Source organism: Hibiscus syriacus, unplaced genomic scaffold (genome assembly GCF_006381635.1).
Source record: "Hibiscus syriacus cultivar Baekdansim isolate YM2019G1 unplaced genomic scaffold, ASM638163v2 tig00113123_pilon, whole genome shotgun sequence".
NCBI classification, from domain to species: Eukaryota; Viridiplantae; Streptophyta; class Magnoliopsida; order Malvales; family Malvaceae; genus Hibiscus; species Hibiscus syriacus.
Window position 1 is genome coordinate 1,922,478 of NW_024063443.1, and position 21,427 is coordinate 1,943,904.

The 21,427-nt window shown below is 36.8% G+C and overlaps 1 pseudogene; it reads left to right on the forward strand.

Annotated features, from left to right (window-relative positions):
- Nucleotides 1-2,060: 2,060 nt before the first annotated feature.
- Nucleotides 2,061-7,284, forward strand: LOC120185435 (annotated as a pseudogene).
- Nucleotides 7,285-21,427: the final 14,143 nt, after the last annotated feature.

Genomic DNA, 21,427 nt, shown 5'->3' on the forward strand with positions numbered 1-21,427 from the left:
GTATTTTGATATGGTTGAATATTTATATTTTTGGTTTGGATATTTGGAGCCTTTTATGGATATTTATGCTATTTTGATGATTATTATGGTTTGATGCTTATTATGGTTTATGATACTTAATATTTGAGACATGCTTATTTTTTATTTATTATCATGTTTATTACGTAAGGATATTGTTAATGTTGACTAATCTTTTTGGCAAATTTGATATTCACACACACATATATATTGTTCTATCTTTTTTATTTAACAAAAAGGGGAGAAATGGTAGAGTAAGGGGAGTATTTATTTTCAAGAAAATTTTAAAAATATTAATTTTTTAAAAATTTTGTTATACAAAAAAGGGGAAATTGTTGAATCTGCTTTAATATTTTGGTATACGAAAAATTAATATTTTTAAAGAAACTTTAAGATTATTTTTTATTCGATTTTCAAGCTTATATTCGATCAAATCATTCGAATATTGAAATTCTTTTTAAGGTCAGAAACTTCATTTTTACTCCTTATTCTTTAAAAATTTCAAGTATACACTGAAAATAATTTTCAAACATTTTTACAAAGGGTTTTGGATTTTAATCAATTAAAAAATTAATTTTTAACCCCGCAGTACCAATACTGTAAAAACAATACCGGTAATATTCATGTGTTCCGAAACTAATATTGATACTATTGGCTTAAAATACTTAGTAGTACCAATACTCATAATAGGAGTAACGGTACTCTCTTTGTGATTTTGGCAAACACAAATTCTTGTCTATTCTGGTATTGATATTGTGCAAGTATCGATACCGATATTGATACTTGAATAAGAGTATCGATATTCCTCTATGCCAACGGTTAATTTTTTTTTGTATTTAATGTAGGCAATAACGATACTCTGAGCACGAGTACCAGTACTCAAGACATCGGAGTAGCATTTATTGTGAGAAATTTCTTCTCAATGGCTTTATTAATTCACACAACAACTCAAACGACTATAATTGAATGAAGAGGTATAAAAATAATATTTTTAGTCATATTTGAAGGCAAGAGATCAAAAAAAAAGGCAAAACAATCACATTGAGCTAAATTCAAAGTCAACATAATATAAATAACTAAGGTAGTAGACATAAACTTTAGTTTAGAAGTCGAACTATTCTAAAATTTTTGTGTTTATTTTTTTCATTTTTCATTTAAACTTTTATCAAAAATTTTATTTGTAATTGACTCTGGGCTATTTCATCATCACCAATCATTAAACCATGCATCACATGGAGGAAAGCCTTTGGATGAAGATGCTAATGGACGATCAAGATTGAAGACAGTAGGTTTTTTGGAAACCCAAAACATCATACGCAGCTGCCTTGGGACTGTTGGATCTGGCTTGATGACCCAACAATTCAAATCATATCAAAAGGTATCGAAGGGTTATCCACCGATCAGGAAACGATGCTAGAAGATCACGCGCCGGTGAAAGTATACCATACATGTCCAACCAAGACTCATTTCCGGTTTTTCGAATGACTAGAAAGATTTTTTTTTCAAAACCAACCATCGGGAGAGAGAAAAGGGCATCAGCTTGTCATTCTAGCAATGCCCTAAAAAAAAAACACAAAAATCAAGGGAGAAGTCACTTTAGCTTGGGTTTTATATTTTAATATAATCTTAAAATTAGATAACAAAAATAATTATTTAAGATTTGAACACGAGATTATAGATTGTTATATAAAACATTTTATCATCCTACATGATCGTTTTTAATTTATTTTTTAATATCAATTTAAAATAAATATTATTTTTTTATGAAATGATATTTGAATTAAAAAAATCCCTTAAAAGCACATGTATTTTTTTAAGACTTAAAATATCACATATGGGTCCTAACATTTTAAACCGGCTTTTTACTCCAAATAAAATAAATAAATAATAAATAAATAAAACGAATAAATAAGTTTTTTACTTAAAATATTACCATAATATATATACTTTTTTTTCATTAACATTTTCATATAGTAAAGACTTGCGTTAATTAATATATGGATTTAGCGGAATAATGCAGTCCAATACTCCTGATATATTGAAAAAAAGGTCAACACTGTGTTTTTAAAACCCTAGCTCAGGTCGCTGTTTCTTTAACATTTTGCTTTATCCGGACGCCACAATCTCTTTGTCGCTCACTGTCAACATGGAAGGCTCCGTCGAAGAAACGGTGAAAGCAGTTTCCGATTTAACATCGGATTCGTCTGCTCCCAGTGAAACTCAGAGCAAAAAGTATATATCCTTTTCTTTCTCCGATCTACTTGTTTGCTTCATGAGAAAATAAACTTGGAAATCGAAAGAGAGTCTAAAGTATCTGGTAATTTGGTTATCAATCAAACTTCTTTTTTACTCACATTAAATGTGTTGCCAGTGCTCGTAAAAAGGAACTTAAGAATAAGCAGAGGGAAGAGGAACGTCGCCGTAAGGAGGAGGAAAAGGCAGCCAAGCAGGTACTACATTTTATATTTTTATATCTTATCTTCGTCCTTTTCATTAAGCAAAAATGTGAATTTCGATACTAAAGCGACGTAGATTTTTAATGCTAGAAATTAATGAAAAATATTCTTTTTTGAGTACCAAAAAATATGGTTATAGTTTTTTATAAATGATCAAGTATTTAAATTTCAAGTTACTTCTAGATATTGATTTCTGACACAATAATGTGCTTTTATATTTAGCAAAATCATGATAAGCAGAATTTTTGAAAAGTTGTGAAAATATATAACATATATTTCGATGAAAAGCAAATTTGTTGTTCCCTAAAGTTATATTTTAGAGTTTTACTGGTTTCCTTTTCCTTTTATCCATATTTTAGGAAACCTAAAAGGGAAAAGGTTCAAAATACGAGCAGTGATAGTAACAACTGAATGAAGCCATATTTTCAGTAATGTGAGGATAACAAAAAATTAATGTTTGATTTATTACATCGGATATGAAAGATTGCAGTCTGGTTCTGGGAGGAAATGTTTTGTGAAAAAAATTTACTTGATAAATTTGTAGAAAAGAAAACACATCTCTGCACTCTTCTCTGTTAAATGTATCCAATGCAGTGTGTATGTACTAACATATTAATGCATTCAAATGCAGCGTTTTACACACAAAGCAAAACATCTATGGTTGTGCACTTGTACTGCAATAAATTGGAAGATGCAAAATTGAATCCGTAATAACCGTTGGGTTTTAATTAATTTTAAATATTGGAAGTGGATGACCAGTATTATCTTTCTCATTGCGCTATTTGTGGTTGCCCAAATCCTACGATTTCATTATGATATCTTTGATAACTAAATTATATTTTTCTTCAGGCAGCAGCTAAGGCAAGCTCACAAAGTCAGAAACCTGCAGCCGCTGATGATGAAGATATGGATCCCACGGTATAGTTTACTGTTTGCTATATTGATGCTTTCACAATGCAAAATTCATAAAGATTTAAGTGAGATATTGGGCAAAATGTTAATTTCAACCTTTTCTTGTCAGCAATTCCATGAGAATAGGCTGAAATTTCTTGCAGCTCAAAAGGCAGAAGGAAAAAATCCATATCCTCATAAATTCTTCACATCAATGTCTATTGTTGAATATATAGATGAATATGGAAGCTTAGGCAACGGGGAACATATTGAGGAAGTCGCAGTATCTTTGGCTGGTATTTAACAAGGCCCTCCTACTCCCATCATATACCATCCAATGTATCATGGTTTTCATTTATTTACCTTGAAATGACTCTATCGTGTTTATTTTATACTAGGGCGAATTATGAGCAAAAGAGCATCCAGTTCAAAGCTGTTCTTCTATGACTTGCATGGTGGTGGTGCCAAAGTGCAAGTTATGGCTGATGCGAGGTATATGACCATTTTCATCATAAGATGTGCTGTCTTATTTATGTTCTCCAAATTTCTCTTGTTATGTGAATGTTTGTGGGGAATTCGAGGTAATGCCAATTTACTTTATCCTCGATATTATATTTTCTCTGCATTCACAATCACAAGCTGTTTTTGGGTCAGTATCTTCCTAACTAATTGAGTTGTGGTGAATACTTTTATTCTATTAAGTCTATGGGTGGAATTTCATTACGATATGATATTTTATTTGCTCTCCGTTATGCACAGAACAATCTTCTATTTCTAAGCTTCCAGATATATTGTAATCTGATTCTGCTGCAAATCTATATTAATCGTATGCATGTAAATGAACAGATTAACTTAAAGTCACTAGTTTAAATACATACAAGTATTTTGGAGGCATTGGCATGACATCTTGTTGAACTACTTTAGCTTAAATTAGTGATTGTTATGTGCCTTTTTGTTTCTTGTGCTGTTACCTTTCTTTCCAGTGCCCAGCTTCATTCTCATCAGTTATCTTTCCCTTTTTTTTTTTTTACTTTTTTCTTCTGTTACTGCAGCAAGTCAGGCTTGGATGAAGATGAATTCGCGAAATTCCATTCCACTGTGAAGCGTGGTGATATAGTTGGTGTCACTGGGTTTCCAGGTTGGGGAAATTATATACATTTGTCCTAAGCAATCCTTTTTACCCATCATTTTTTCATGTTTAACTGAACTATTTTCTAGAAAAACTTCCTCTTATAACTCTGTTTTTCTTGTTCTTTGCTTTTTTTAGGCAAAACTAAGAGAGGAGAGTTGAGTATCTTTCCAAAGTCGTTTATAGTTTTATCCCATTGTCTCCATATGATGCCAAGGCAAAAAGCAGGCCCCGATGCCAGTGTGAAGGTAAACCAATGTGGTGTAATTGTCTATTTTTATTAAGATCTTTTGTTGAAAACAATGTTTCCTCATTTGTTTGCAGAAAACTGATTTATGGATCCCAGGAAGTACCAGGAATCCTGAAACATATATTTTGAAGGATCAGGTATCATTTCCTTAATCATTAACACTTTCCTGGATATGCTGACCATGTCAAATCTTTTACCTGTTTTGGAGTCCTTTGCTTAACATGCGAACTAATGCATGTCTATGGTGCTTGCCTTAACTGCAACAGCAATTCTAAATTACATATAGAAACTTGTCACATTGTTTATTATGTTCAATGAAGAATGGGATGGTTATTTAGGACCGTCCTTTTCATACACACCCATTATTGTACCTTTTCAATACTCACCCATTATTGTATTTTTCCCATTGACAATATTTTTTTGGTTCATCCTATTGACTAATATTAGTCAAAAACTGTGATGCATTTATGAGGTAGTCATTCTATCCATTTTGTGAATCTTCCTGAATTCAATTGGTTTATATTGGCTTTTGTTTTCATGCTAGGAAACTCGATATCGCCAACGCTATCTTGATTTGATGTTAAACCTGGAGGTTCGTCAAATATTCAAGACCCGATCTAAGATCATTTCTTATGTAAGAAGCTTTCTCGACAATCTTGATTTCCTGGAGGTTAGTCATCTATTCAACATATCACATTATCAGTTTTCTTTATAATTCTCCTTTTTTGTTTGGTTTTGTTAATGTGAACTTCTTATCATTAGGTTGAAACTCCCATGATGAACATGATTGCTGGAGGTGCAGCTGCCCGTCCGTTTGTAACCCATCACAATGAATTAAATATGAGGCTCTATATGCGCATTGCACCTGAGTTATATCTTAAGGAGCTAGTAGTTGGTGGGCTTGACCGTGTCTATGAAATTGGAAAACAATTTAGAAATGAGGGAATTGATTTAACTCACAATCCGGAATTCACTACCTGTGAGTTCTATATGGCTTTTGCAGACTATAATGACCTGATGGAGCTCACTGAGAAAATGTTGAGTGGTATGTAAGAAGAATGGCTGTACATTGGGAAATACCTTTCTGTGTGTTGATATTTTATCATTTTCATATTTGGACTTCCTCCGACTTGATCTATCTGCAACAGGGATGGTCAAGGAACTTACTGGTGGTTATAAAACTAAATATCATGCAAATGGCCTTGATAATGAACTGATTGAGATAGATTTCACTCCACCTTTCAGGTTTACCAATCGTCTTTACTCATGATGTGAACAAAGCTGAAAACAGCCTTGGAATTTTCTTTTGCTGATAAATTTGACATAAACTTTTACAGGAGGCTTGACATGGTAGAAGAATTAGAGAAGATGGCTAACCCTCAGCATACCCAAGGATTTTTCCAGTGATGAAGCAAACAGGTATTTGGCAGATGCATGTGCAAAGTTCGAGATTAAATGCCCTCCTCCTCATACAACAGCACGATTGTTGGATAAAGTATGTCTTCTGTCTCTCCTCTTCCTCTTTGAATATTTATGTGAATCAAGGTACTATCAAACTTCTCATTTGGTAATAAACTTAATGCAATCCAGTGGGTTCTACACACCATGAAGTTTCCCTCTTTGAGGAAGTACATGGTCCAAAATTCACCCCCTTTTTCCGGCATCATGATCATCCTCGTATTATAATTTGACTATTGTAAATATGAACCAGTTTTTATACTTGTCTGCATGTGTGCTTGTAATGGGATTGTGGTGATATCAGGACATATATGTTTGGAGGTTGTCAACCATCACAACAGGATGTAATGTGTCTATGCTCACTTTTGGCTGGGAAAAAAAGGGCGTATTCATGCCTATGTATTCATGCTTGTGTTTTTTTCCTAATAGAAGTTTATTCACTTTTTATTTTTTTAATGCAGCTTGTGGGGCATTTTCTAGAAGAGACGTGTGTGAATCCTACTTTCATCATCAACCATCCTGAAATAATGAGTCCTTTGGCAAAATGGCATAGGTCAAAATTATGTTGTTTTTGTACTTTCTGGTTCAGCTTTGCAATGCTTACACTGAGTTGAATGATCCTGTTGTACAACGACAACGATTTGCCGAACAACTGAAGGTATCAAACATAGTTATGACTATTTTGCAGTAGTGTTAATTAGACCATGTAAGGGTCTTTTTCTCATGAAGATTTTGGAATGTCAGGATCGGCAATCAGGATGAAGCAATGGCTTTGGATGAAACATTCTGTACTGCACTTGAGTATGGATTGCCACCGACCGGTGGTTGGGGATTGGGTATCGATCGGCTAGCAATGTTATTAACGGATACACAGAATATCAAGGTTCTCTCTCATCTCTTTGTGTATCTGTTTATAAATCACTTACAAATGAGATTCAGTTGGCTTTTTATCGGCACCCATAACCTTTTGCATGCTATGTTTGAACAGGAGGTTCTTCTCTTCCCAGCAATGAAACCTCAGGATGAACCATCGGCTAAAGGTAATTAATTCAATTTTTGCACTGTTCATTTCCTCATCTGTTTCCGAATCCCATTTTGAATGTAGAACAGCATACAGCATTGTACCTGTAAAAAACGTGCAATGTCTTCATGTTAGCTTATATTGATTTATTTTTTGAGAAGATTACATTCAACCCTCTTTATATATTTACTGTTATAGTTATTTTATGAGAAGATTTGGTTTTGGTTATTTTTTTTAGATCACATTCAATTATTTACTAATTTGAATTAGCTTTGATTAATGAGAATTGCTTAAGCTACATCCGTCTGAACTATGGATGGAAGTAAGCGTTTGAATTGACTAAAGCACCGATGGACTTTTTAATAATTTTCTAAATATTTTGTGTACATTACAAATTGAGAGGTGAGCTTTTTTTTTCAGATGTAAACGCAGAATTTCAGTCATTTGCTTCTCTAGCTTGTTGGTTTATCCTATTAATTATACGTAAAAAATTAACTAGAAATATTTTGGCACTAGCAGTTCTGCTTGAATAGTTTTCAGAATATATCTAAAAATAAAATTTACTTAGAAAAAGTATATTAAATGATAAATCTTCAGAACAATTGATTTTAAGTGAAGTTAAAAATGTTTTATATTTTGTAATTGGATCTTATTCCTATTTAGCCCAAAGTAGTATTTGTTCTAAATATTTTTAATCATTTGACAATGAACTTTCAATTATCTTGTTATAGTCGTTGGTGCTTGAACTTGTGACCTCTAGCAATAATAATCATTCCTTTAACATGTGACTAACATTTCGTTTTGGGGGAAAATGGTCTTTATATAGATGGAAATTGTTAGTTAATAAATAATAAACGTTAAAAAAATGGTGTGTTAAGTTTATATGTCATGACATGGTAGTCAATGACGGTGATCGGTGATGAAAATTAATGGCGGTTGATGGCGGTGATGAGTGACGAGTAGCGATGTTAATTTCATTGAATTTAGAGGTTAAATTGATATTTTATATAAAGTTTAGGGGTTAAATTAGTATTTTATGTAAATTTTTAGGTCAAATTGATATTTTGTCTAGGGGTTAATTTAAAATTTAATCATTTATATTACTGCATTAGGCTAACAAAGTAATTAGAGTTAAGGGCCCAAAGATCAAAATAAGGACCAAAAATAAAAGTGATCAAAACCAAAAGTTTTTTGAATCGGTGACCAGAGTTGAACAAACTTTAAAATATAAGAGATTTAGTAAGTATCTGTGTGAGCACATGCCCCTAGAGTATCAAGAATACTTAAGCTTTTGGAATAGCAATAATGACCTATTTTTCTTTCTAATTGCAGACTTAGATCATGGCAAATAGTACCGTTATAGTTATGAGTCAGGAGGAGAGTTACACCTCCCTCGCTGATGATATCGGTAACGAATTCATCCTAGATTCTGAGTATAAGATACCCGTGGATGTAAGAGTCGATGATGCGACCTTCTTTCGAGACTTGACTTCGACCTTTAGGCAGATAGTCCACGCTATTCGAAATGTATCTGCCATGCCACCTTCCCCAATCGTACCTCCAATTCAACTTCCAATAGCACCTTAGGAGTCCCTGGTCGAAAGGTTTCGTAGGTACAATACTACCCGACTTCTATGGATCTGGGGACGACAACCCCATCTCAGCAGATCAGTGGTTCAAAAAGACACTCCATACATTGCACCAGCTACACCTCACCCCTGATGGTAAGTTATAGTGCATCACTGTCTTCCTGAGGCAACACAATTGACTGGTGGAAAACAGTGGAGATGGCGATGGAGCCAGAGAACCTCACGTGAGAGTATTTATTGTCGGAGTTCTGAGAGAAATATATTAGAAGGCTCACACGGATGAGTTGAGGGACTAATTTCTACATCTAACCAAGGCAACAGAACCATGCTTGAGTATAAAAGGAAGTTCCTCCTATTAAGCCGTTACACACCAGAGCTTGTGGCGACCGAGGCTCACTGTTGTAGTAGGTTCAAGGAGGGCCTCCATTTGGACACCTCACCTATTTGGACACCCGCGAAAGAGCGGTAGCGCTGCCTTCTGATATACCCGCTATGGTCGTAATAGCACCCGCTATGGCCGCAATCGCAGTAAACGCGACAGGATCAAAAACGCGACTGCGACCCGATTTGAATCCCTGGTTGATCCGACAGGCGAAAGTAGTGGAAAAGATTCTATGTAAGAAAGCTCAAGCGGCGAGCGATTCTGTAGGCCAAAGTCAGAGAGCTCTAGAGACAGCTAGATCATCTCAGTCATCGACGAAGCGGGCCAGAGGTCCTCAGGGTTCCTGGAGAGCATCGTCAGGTTCGTTTAGGGGAGTAGCTCAGAGTTCTGACCGCGGGGGTAGGTGTGGCCCTCGTAGGAACCTTTATCATCAGCTTCCGAGTCGAGTGCTAGTAGGACAGAGTTGACTTCAATCCACCGAATATGGCTGACTTGTGGCAGAATACACATAAGGAGTGCTATAAAAGTCTGGAGGTTATTTCAGTTGCGGTTCATTAGATCATTTTGTCAGAGACTATCTCATAGCCTAGAGCACAGCCCCCGCATCGACGCAGAGGTCAGCACCATCTTTTCAACGAGATCGAGGGTCTTCAAGGGGTGGCAGAGCTGCCATAGGGCAGTTTAGTAGGGGTACCACCAGATCTGAGGTCGGCCCGGAGCCTATAGTTGCCTTACACTAGTATGGCATACGAACTCAGGAGGAGTGTGACACCGCATATGTGATTTTAAGTATATTTACAGTGTTCTCTATTCATGTTACCGCATTAATAGATCCAGGTTCCACACATTCTTATATTTGTTATGATTTAGTCCGATAGAGAAACATCCCAGTCGAAGATTTAGAGATAGGGGTCAGAGTGTCTAGTCCCCTAGGGTTAGATGTCTTGGTTGACAAAGTTCACCGTCAATGCCTGTAGAGATACAAGGTCATATGTTCTTAGCCGACTTAATGGAGTTAACGTTTCAGGAATTCAATGTGATACTAGGCATGGATTAGCTTTCGGAGCATGACGCTAGTTTGAAATACAAGGTGAGACAACTTAAACTTCACAAGGATGATGAAACCAAGGGAGGGATGACTAGCGAGAGGTTGGGTTGTACAACCAAAGTTATCTCGGCGGCTGTAGCTCAAAGATTGTTGAGTCAAGGGTACAAAGGCTTCTTGGCTCACGTTGTGGACATGCAAGCTTCCGTTCCGATGCTTGAAGATATTTGTATAGTGCGAGAGTTCTCCAATGTGTTTCCTGGATGAATTACCAGAGTTTCCACCTGATCGAGAAATTGAATTTAGTATTGAGGTGTTATCAGGTTCAGCTCATGTGTCCGTTGCTCCTTTTCGTATGACGTCGACTAAGCTAAAGGAACTAAAGGGTCAGATTCAAGAGTTGTTAGAAAAAGGTTTCATTCGACCGAGCGTTTCATCTTAGGGAGCGCTATTCTTTTTCGTTAAGAAGAATGATTGGTCGATGAGGTTATGTATCGACTACCGACAATCAAATAAGTTGACTATCAAGAACAGTTACCCTCTTCTGTGGATAGATGATCTCTTTGACCAGCTTAAAGGAACACATGTAATTTCAAAATAGATTTGAGATAGGGTATTATCAATTGAAGGTCATGGATGCCGACATAGCCAAGAAAATATTTAGAACGAGATATGACCATTATGAGTTTCTTGTAATGTTGTTTGGACTCACCAATACCTCGACGACATTTGTGGATTTAATGAACTGGGTTTTTCATTTTTACTTGGATTAGTTCGTGGTAGTTTTCATAGACGACATATGTATGTACTCTTGGTCCAATGAAGAACATGACCAACACCTCTGCATCATTCTATAATCACTTCGAGAAAGTTAATTATATGTCAACTCTAGGAAGTGCAAATTCTAGTTGATAGAAGTTGCATTTCTAGGTCGCATGGTAGTAGTTGACGGTATTCGAGTAGACCCTCAGAAAATCCAAGCAATGTTAGAATAGGAATCGCCTAAGAATGTATCTGAGGTGCGCAACTTCTTAGGTCTCATAGCGGTACTATTGTCACTTCGTCAAGGGTTTCTTATGATAGCGACACCGCTAACTAAGTTACTACATAAAAGAGTTCCTTCTGTATGGAATGAGAAGCACCAAGAAAGTTTTGATCGGTTGAAAGAAATCCTCACTTAAGCTCTCGTGTTGACTCAACTTGAATCAAGTAAGGAGTTCATTGTGTTTAGTAATGTGTCACAAAACGATCTAGGATGCGTTTTGATGCAAGAAAGAAAGTTAATGGCCTATGCGTCTTGACAGCTCAAGCCACATGAGCGAAACTTACTCATGATTTGGAACTTGTAACGGTGGTATTTGCATTGATGATTTGGAGAAACTACTTGTTTGGGGGAAATTGTCACATCTTTACAAACCACAAGAGTCTTAGGTACATACTCACTCAAAAATAATTGAACTTGAGGCAACGTAGGTGGGTAGAACTATTAAAGGAATATGATTGTGTGATCGACTATCACTCGGGTAAAGCAAACATCATTGCAGATACTTTGAGCAGAAAATCAATGATGGAGTTACGAGCTTTGTTAGCGCGTTTAAGCATGAATGATTCGAGTAGCATGTTAGTCGAGTTACGGGTTGAGCACACTTAGTGATTGCGCGCTAAAGGAAGATTGGGAGCAAGTTTGACTTTTATAGAGAAAGCATAATTCGAGTCGGTTTTGCAAGCGTTTTTAAATTGTTTTGAATTGACAACGATAGTCGTAGTTAATCCAAACAAGGATTGAGATTTCTAAAATAGATTTGGGAAAATCAATCACAAAAAGAAGAGTGAGCTGCAAGGGTTGAACATTGCGAATTCAAATCGGCATTTAACTGGAGTAATATCTTATTCAACGATCGTTTGGAAATTGAGGCAAAGCGGAAGTCCAAGGTTGAATTTTATGAATAGAATTTATTACCAATTTATTTGCTTTTATTTTTTGCTTCATATTATTCTTCAATCAACAACAACCCCTTTTTATTTTCTTTCCAGCACACACCTAGCATCAAAGGAAGACCAATTTATCGGAAATTGCAATATTCCCTGCGGATAGACCATTAGTCTGTCTATTCTACTTATTTCTATTTTATTTTTGTTGAGATTAAGGCATATTTATTTGGCAATTAAAACGACGCGTTGCCACTCTCGGCATACTCGTATCTGGCAAGTGTTTCCCTTCCTTTGTATTCTTTAAGGTTCCTACCTAGGATCGCGCGGAATGAATGATTGCTGTCGTTGTCCAGATTTCCCCATTGAAGACTACGCCGTTCCTTTGTTTTCAAATCATCCATACAATAACTCCAAAGAGGTGGTGCTAATGGTAATCTGCGCAATAAAGAGACGATACTTTAGCGAGATTCATGTTCAAGCAATCAAGCAGATTATAATTAAAGAAAATAAAATTATGGTGGTTTGGAATGAGCACTTCCCAAACCGTGCGAGCCTAATTACAGTTACAGAGAGCGTGAAGAACGGATTCGTCACGTGCACTTCACAAGCTGGGCAGCGAGTATAAGCCGTTAGACCTCTTCGGTGGCGTTGGAGGTTAGTCATGAGGTGATTTCATAGAATTAACCAAACAAATTGTTTAATCCTCCGCGGTCCGTCAAAACCCCCTAGCAAGGTTCCATTCGGGTCGCCGAGGATCCCATTTATCCTGATGCATCCACCTGCACGCTGAGCTCACAGTACAAATTCCGTACGGGTCCCAACTCCATGCAGGAAGGTCTTCACCAAGGTCATCCTGGGGTGCTGGAACACCTGTCACTAGTTTAACAAGATTCGCATCCAGCACATGAGCCAGCTGATCCTTATCTCATTCACCATTGATCGCAAAATCATGAACGATCTGATGTTAGGGAGGATCCGAGACATTTAGCTAAAGGTTAGTCAATGACTCGTGGTTTGGCAGCCAAGTGTCGTACTAAAATTTAGTTCGGCGGTCGTTTCCAAGGGACCAGTCGATATTATCCTTAATATAAGGCCATATACGCGCAAGAGATTTATAAATGAAAGAGCCTCCCTTAGCATCCAAACTCGTGGGAATCCCATGGGGGAATCCGTACTTAGTACGAAAAAGAGGGGTCCGCATGGTGTCCGTCTTATTAAACCCCTGCTTGATTAGAAAAGCCTCGTTTTGATGGCAGAGGGGTCGAATGCCAATACCCCCATTTTTAAGAGGATGACAACAAGTATCCCAATTAACAAGAGAAGCTTTCGGATGCTTAGTCGATCCCCCGAAAATAAACCGTCTAGCCACTTGTTCAATTTGGTAGCAGATTCCTTTGGGAATGGCTACTGTCTGCATGAAATAATTTGGTATGGCCAGGAGCGTCGATTGGGCTAAAGTAACACGCCCTCTAGGGAGAGCTTTGTTGCCGTCCACCCACTTAATTTCGCTCGAACTTTGTCCAGAATGAAGTCGAAAGTGCTCTTGGTGACTCTATTATGAAAAAGAGGCATCCCAAGATACTTTCCGAGATCAGTGGCTCGTTGGAAACCCAAGGTGGAAGATATGCTATGGGCAGATTCATCATCCACATTCTTTGAAAAGAATATTCTGGTTTTGCTGGAATTGGCTCTATTACCCGAGAATCTGCTGAACTGATCAAGAATTAAGCCAAGCAAATTTGTTTACGCCTTCGAGGCCCTGAAAAATAAAATTAAATCGTCATAAAAAAATAAGTGGGATAATGGAGGGCAATTTCGCTTAAGGATCATTGGCTCCCAAAGCCCAATATCTATCGCATATTTGATACTATGACCCAGACGTTCCATACAAAGAACGAAGAGGTAAGGAGGGAGAGGACATCCTTGTCGAATACCCTAGAGGGGAAAACTCATCCGACAATGAGCCATTCCATAAGATTTGCATAGATGAAGTAGTAACAACTTGCATGATAATACAGTGAATGTTTATGGGACATTCAATATCAAATAAAAAGTTTGAAAGGATGTCACATCCAATTCTGTGGTAAGCTTTTTCAAGGTCAACCTTCACGGCCATCCATTTGGTTTTTCTGATCATCTTTTTCATAAAGTGGATCACTTCTTGGGCGATCAAGATATTATTGATGATGCTTCTACCTGCAATGAAACTTTCTTGTTTTGATGCAATTAGCTTCTGAAAAATCACACGAAACATGTTAGCAATAATTTTCATGATTAATTTATAAAGGACAGAGCATAAACTAATGGGTCGGAAGTCCGCAAAAGTGACAGGGTTTTCAATCTTGGGAATCAAAACAAGGAGGGTCTTATTGAGCTCAGTATCTAAGGGATTTCCTCCAAAAATACCTTTGACCCAAGTGATAACTGAGGTACCTACCGTAGGCCACTTGCTTTGAAAAAACAACGCGTGTAGTCCATCTTTACCGGCCACTTTCAAAGGATTCATATCAAACAAAGCTTTCCTAATTTCACTATCAGTGACCATGTCTCCAAGGGAGGTGATCTCCGTAGATGAAAGTTTAGGAAACATACCGCATAAGGGGCAGGAGTTTGTTCTGCTTAAGTCCTCCCGGTAGAGATTGGCGAAGAAAGTAGTTGCTTCCACACGAAGAGTGTCGTCATCATAACACCATTCACCGGGATGGATTTGGAGAGCCTTGATATAGTTGAAACGTCTTCTATTAATCGCACGATCGTGGAAATACTTGATATTCCGATCTCCCTCCAAGAGCTAGCTGCTTCTAGACTTTTTCTTCCACAGAGTCTTTTTGATCCAGGACCTCTTCGAGCTTGGTCTAAATCTCGAACTCTTCTATAAGTGATGCAGAATCAGTTTGTTCCAAGCGGCTTTAGACAGATGCAAGTTGTGATTTTGAGCCTCCTCTTCTTCTGAATAATATGTCTGAATACCTCCTTGTTCCAATTACAAAGGGAAATAAAAATATTATTTAAGGAGTGGACAATATTACCTTTCGAATGCCATTGATCACGGATGAATTGACTGAACTAAGGGTGCTTAGTCCACGCTTCTAAAAATCTAAAAGGGCGCTGAGCTCTGGACTGAGGAGCACCGGAGGAAAGGAGCAGGATAGGCCGACGGCCCAATTTGATGCGGGGGAGATGATGCACCAACGAGTCGGGAGCTGTAGAGAACTAGAGATCCAATCTCCATTAGCAAGGACCCTATCCAAGGGCTCCATGATACCACCGCGGAACCAAGTGAACTGAGGGCCTTTAAAACCGATATCAGAGACATTGTTAAGATTGAGGAATTCCTGGAACAAATGACACCCGCTCTTCCGCTGGCTACCCCCCGTTTGTCACTCGTAGTAAGAGTAGCATTGAAGTCACCTGCGATGATCCACGGGATTCCGATGGGGATGAGGTTGCTGTTAAGATCTTGCCTGAAAGCTTTTCGCTTCGTTCTATCCAGACTCCCCGTAAACAATGGTGACAACAATAGTCTTCGACCTATACGGCCAAGAAATCAAAATCGTAATGCATTGGGGATGCGAGGCAACAATTTGGGTGTCGAAAGGCTTATTCCACAACAGCCAATGCCACCTGAGAACCCAACCGCTTCGACTCTGTAGGAAGTATCAAAACCCAACTTCGAAATGACTTTATCGGCTTTATGTCCACTGATTCTAGGTTCAAGCAAGGCAACCATATGGGGCTTGTAATCACGGACATATTCTTTGAGGATCTTAAGAAATCTGATTCCACCGCATCCCTGACAGTTCCAAGGGAGTAGATTAAAATCCATTTAAAATGAGAATAAAAGGAACGATTATTACCTTGACCGAGTCAGTCTTCCCGAACGTCCATACTAGCACCCCCTTGGTGTTGGCCTTGGATAGCATTATTGAGATGCTTGAAGACATCATTCACCGCTTCACGAACTGAGGAGCGCCACGTGGACTTGGCTTTAATTTTCATCCCTTTATTACGGATGGCATAGGATGTTGGTTTGTCCTTTACAGTTGCAGTCCTTCGGTTTATGGATGTAGTAGCTCCTCCATCTTTGGGTGTACCATCACCATCTTTGGATTTCTTGTTGAAAACTACGGCCGAATGGGACGATGAGTCTAGGGTTGTAGAAGCTATGCTACCCGTCAAACATAGAGAATTCTCAAACACATGGTTAAGACTTGAATGAAAATTAGCTTTATTGAAGCTTACCTGCTGCGGTTCGATCAATTGAACCGACTGCATGGCATTAGAAAGTTGGCATGGGTGCTCCACGATAGTAGTCTGCATGGGGTTGGATGAGTTATTTGCTGGTCCCATCATGGGAGCGGATTGGTTCATCACTGTGCCATTTGCTGCTTCATGGATTTTTAAAGCCCCTTGGGCTTTTTGGGATATGGCTTAACCAGTCCACGTTGACTTTTGGTGGCGTCACAAGGGTTGACTCTAGATTATCCTGCAACGGTCTCATTTTGAGATGGAGCAAAAGGAGTAGGTAATACTAGGGCTGGCAATGGATCGGAGATGGGTCGGGTGGAGCTTCATCCGCCCCATCACCCGCGGTCCAAATCTCCATCCACACCATCCATCACCCACCAAAAATTTCATCCATATCAACTCCATCCATCATCCGCGGGTGGAGCGGATGAGAAATGGATGATACTATGAACAAAACCTATTTTTACATTCTAAGCTCAAATTCTTCTAACATTCATAAAAACCAAACATTGAAACTCAAACATTCATAGAAACCAAAACATGAACAATAAATTTTCATCAAATTCAAACAAAAACAAAATGGAACACAATTTATATAGTCTTGTGCACTATGTTTGTGATACATTTTTCAAGTGAATATATGCATCATGTATAGTCTTGTACACCAAATATAATCTTCGAATCTTCATCAACAAACTATCACTTCTCAAAAGTCATCTCCTTCCTAGTATCAATAGGGATAAACCAATATTAAAAAATTAAACATATTTTCAATGGGAAAAAAGTCAGAATTAAGAGAATAAGAATATTTACCGAGTTAGCATCTGCATCAAGCACCACACTTGATGAACTTCCCTCGTCTTCCACATCAAAATCCTCCAAGATAGTAGCACATGCATGTGCATTCTCAATAGAAGCTTCTGAAATCATATATCAAACAAGACATCCGAAAATTCAAAATTAGAATATTAAAATTCCTATGTATGATTCTAAATAATCGCATTAACAGACTATTCTACATAATAAAGTAAAGGCCATGTATAATAAAGTAAAGTATATTTACCTGCATAATGTCCATGGATCCAATTTTGAATACACATAAGTGCCTCCACTGTGTCAGCATGAAGGCTCGAATGATGGGGACTCACTACCCTTCCACCCATATTGAAAGCGCTCTCAGAGGCCACTGTTGATGTAGGAATGCCTAAAATATCCTTAGCAATTTTCCAATAATGAAGCACGTCAAATGCACTACTCTTTGGTAATGCATCATCCTCAAGATAGTGGTCTAACTCACATCTCACATTTACCTTCTTTTTTTATTCTTCTTAATTTGGGTCCATTTATCACCTTTATCACCACTACCGAAAGAATCACCTCTAACTTGTCGTTTCCCAAGTGACACACCATCATAACTAGAATAAGAATGAAAAGAATCTCTGCTTACTTTATCCCAGTACTCATGAAGAAGATCATATAATAATCTTTTAATCCTTTCAATTTCAACAGATGCGTCATCACCATAAATTATGTTAAAATATTGCTCCACACATTCTAACTTATTTCTAGGGTCCAAAATAGCTGCAATTGCTAGAATTCCATTGGTACTTACCCAATACTTGTCGAACTTCTCTATCATTTTTTCAGCCATATCCTTAATAAGTTGCTCTTCTTCATTATCTTGCCACTTCTTCAATGCCATTTTAATCTCACATACTTGTCGAAAAACAAATTGGCAGTAGGATATTTCCTACTAGAGAACAACTCAGTGATTTTGTGAAACCTCTTTAACTTATCACATATTATTTCCGCCAACTCCCAATCATGTGGAGTAGGAACAATAAACTTAAGCCCGGGGTTTTGAGTTTTCAAGTTACCAAAGACATTCCTATATGGCATAGCACTAACAAGCATCAAATAGGTGCAGAATAAAACTTTTGAACTCTACTAGGAGTGGTTGTCCAAAATAAAACACAATTACGAATCTTTTCAATTCCACCCGCAATTACTTGCAGACCATCTTGCACAATGAGATTTAGTATATGTGCACTACAATGCAAATGCAAAAACTCACCATCCAACAACAAACTATCATGATCAAATTTCTCTTGTAAAACATCAATCATTGCATAATTTGTCGAACAATTATCAAGAACCACATAAGAAATTTTCTCAGCTATATCATTAGAAGTATGTGGACAAGGCACATAAACAAACCTATGGATTTAACAAATAAAATAGACAAATCAGTTGTGACTCAATGAAACAAATATAGTATTTTAGAACAGTAGTGATTAACTGCAATATTTATAAGAGTAAAAATAGCATAATAATAGAATGTAATCTTAAAAGCACCAACTATGTTAGAATAATAGTGAATGTCTACTGTTAATTTACGAGAAACTATCTTATTCACCATTAGAAGTTGTAGCCAATTAATTATATTACATGATAGTCTACTGTTGTAGCTAATATAGATAATTAATTAAGTGACCCGTGTTAATTTTGGGTAATTAGAGTTATTAAATTAAGACTTAACTCACTTAAGCATTATGATAGTATACTATTGTAGCCAATATTTTAGCTAAAAATGTATGCCGTTAGAAGTTGTAGCCAATTATCAAGGTTGTCGAGTGTTTACTGAATAAAATTATATTACATCCGCAAACATGAAAAGAATCAAAACCACTATAAGCTATAAACTATAAAAAAAAGTGTATACCTCAAAGTCTTGCTCCACAAAATCCAATGATCGTCAATGAAATATGATGTAACAACTATGTATCCCTTTTTCTGATTCGACGTTATCCACATATCACTTGTAATAGCCACTCTTCCAACATTACCATCAAATAACTTCTTCAAACTTGCTTTCTCACTGTTAAACATCTTCATGATGTCGCTTTTCAAGGTATTACGGGTAGTTACCTTAAAGCTTGGGTTCAAGCTATTGACGAATCTTCGAAACCCAATATAATCAACAATGGACAATGGATATTCATGTAGAATAACCATGTTAGCGAGCTCCTTTCGTGATGCCTCTTGAGAAAACACATGGTTCTCAAGTTGTGATGTTGAATTTTGTTTACGATTGATAGAAAATAGTTTTTGGCGCAAATCAACATGTGCACTATGCTTTCTACTGCACCTTAGTTCAATATGATCTTTTAGATGAGAGGTACCATTTTTGCCTTTGGCAGAGTAATATCGGCTACAATGCACACATTTCGCTTTCTCTTCACCATTCACTGTCACCTTCTCGAAGTGATTCCAAACTGGTGATGTAAGTTTTTTGAAAATACGATGTGGTATTTGAGGTGGATGGTGGCCATTGAGGATTTGTTTTGAGCATCATCTGGAGCCACTTTTGCTGCAGTTTTAGGTACCTCCTCAACTAGTTTCGATTCAGGGCTTACACTAGGAGTTGGAGATGAAGATGGCATGAGATTATGGATGTCAGGAGATGAGCCTTGAGTTAAAAGAGAGATGGCATAGGATTTTGAGGTGCTACTATCTGATGTATCTCCCATATCCATGACTAAAAAAACCAAAAACAAAACTCAAACTAATTACTAAACAATTGCATATCGAACTTACATGAATATAAAATTACAGATTGAACTCAAGTGATTTAATAAAAGATGAGAGAACTTACATGAATGTGTTGAGGAAGTGAAGCACTGAAGCGTGAGAATATCAAGTTTCAAACTTAGTAAAGTGAAGCTAACCAAGGGAGAGAGACGGTGATACATGCATCACAAGGCTCACATCAAAGGAAGAATTAATAACTCTTCCAAATGATCCACTCGTCCAAGCATTGGAAAAGAAGATCAGAACAGAAGTAGACTTATGACGACTTTTTGAATGGTATCCTGATCTTATTTAGTCAAGATGTCTTCTGTAGATATGATTGTCTATCTCTTATCTTTCCAACGGTTCTTGAATCGTATCAATCCGATATCGGGAACTCAAGATATAGCTATTTTACTGAAGACGGTGCATGCAGAAAATCCTATACGAGATTAATACGGGATTTTGTAAATATTACGAATTTTCAATATTTTTATTGATTATTTGTAATATAACTTAATATAGGATGATGCATTATCTTTTAGGATTAGATTTATTATTTTATTAGGAATTAAGGTTGGGTTAAAAATATTATCTTTAGTTATTATTATTTTATTAGGAATTAGAGTTAAGATATGTTTAGTTTATTATTATTTTATTCATTAGTTATTTAGGACATTTAGAACTCAACCCCTATATAAAGGAGGTTTCATTAAACTTTGTAATTCAAGATTTCTTTGATTAATAATACAACGAGAGTTCGTTTTTGCAAGTGTTGATTGCCTTGTGCCTTCGAAGCTTCTTCTCCTTGAGTTCTTTCAAGTTCTTGTGAGGGAGATTAATCTTCACACTCCAATTTGCCTTTTCATCGCGACTAGGAGGGTTGGTTAGAGCCATATTATTGTGTTTTCCTTTTCATTGCGACTAGGAGGGCTCAATAGGACATTATCCATCGATTTTTCACATATCCATCCACGTCATCAATCATCTTTACTGTTCACCTTCATAAGTGAGATCTTTTGATTTCTTGGTTATCTTATTTTATTTGCAATTCATTTAACTTTTCTTTATCTTGTTTTAATCTTATTTTTTTATCTTGTTTCCAGCACCAAAAAGAAACACTAAAGAACCTTATCTATTGCCGCCACCTTCCCCATTCATCCCTTATTGTTCTTCATCAAGTCTAGATATTTTCTAGGTTTGATTCTTCAACAAGAGCAACGTTCATCAATCCGCCACCACTTCCCTATCAATTTGTATCAGATTTGGGCCGATTCTTGGAAAGAAGCAAGCAATCTTGCTTGTTCTTGCACACAAAACCGTCAAAGTATCCCAACTAGAAAAGATTCATCGTTTCAGGTTCTTTTTATTTAATTTTAATTTAGATTCAAATCCTTATTGTTAGTTTGCTATTTTTTTTTCAAAAAAAGACAAAAAA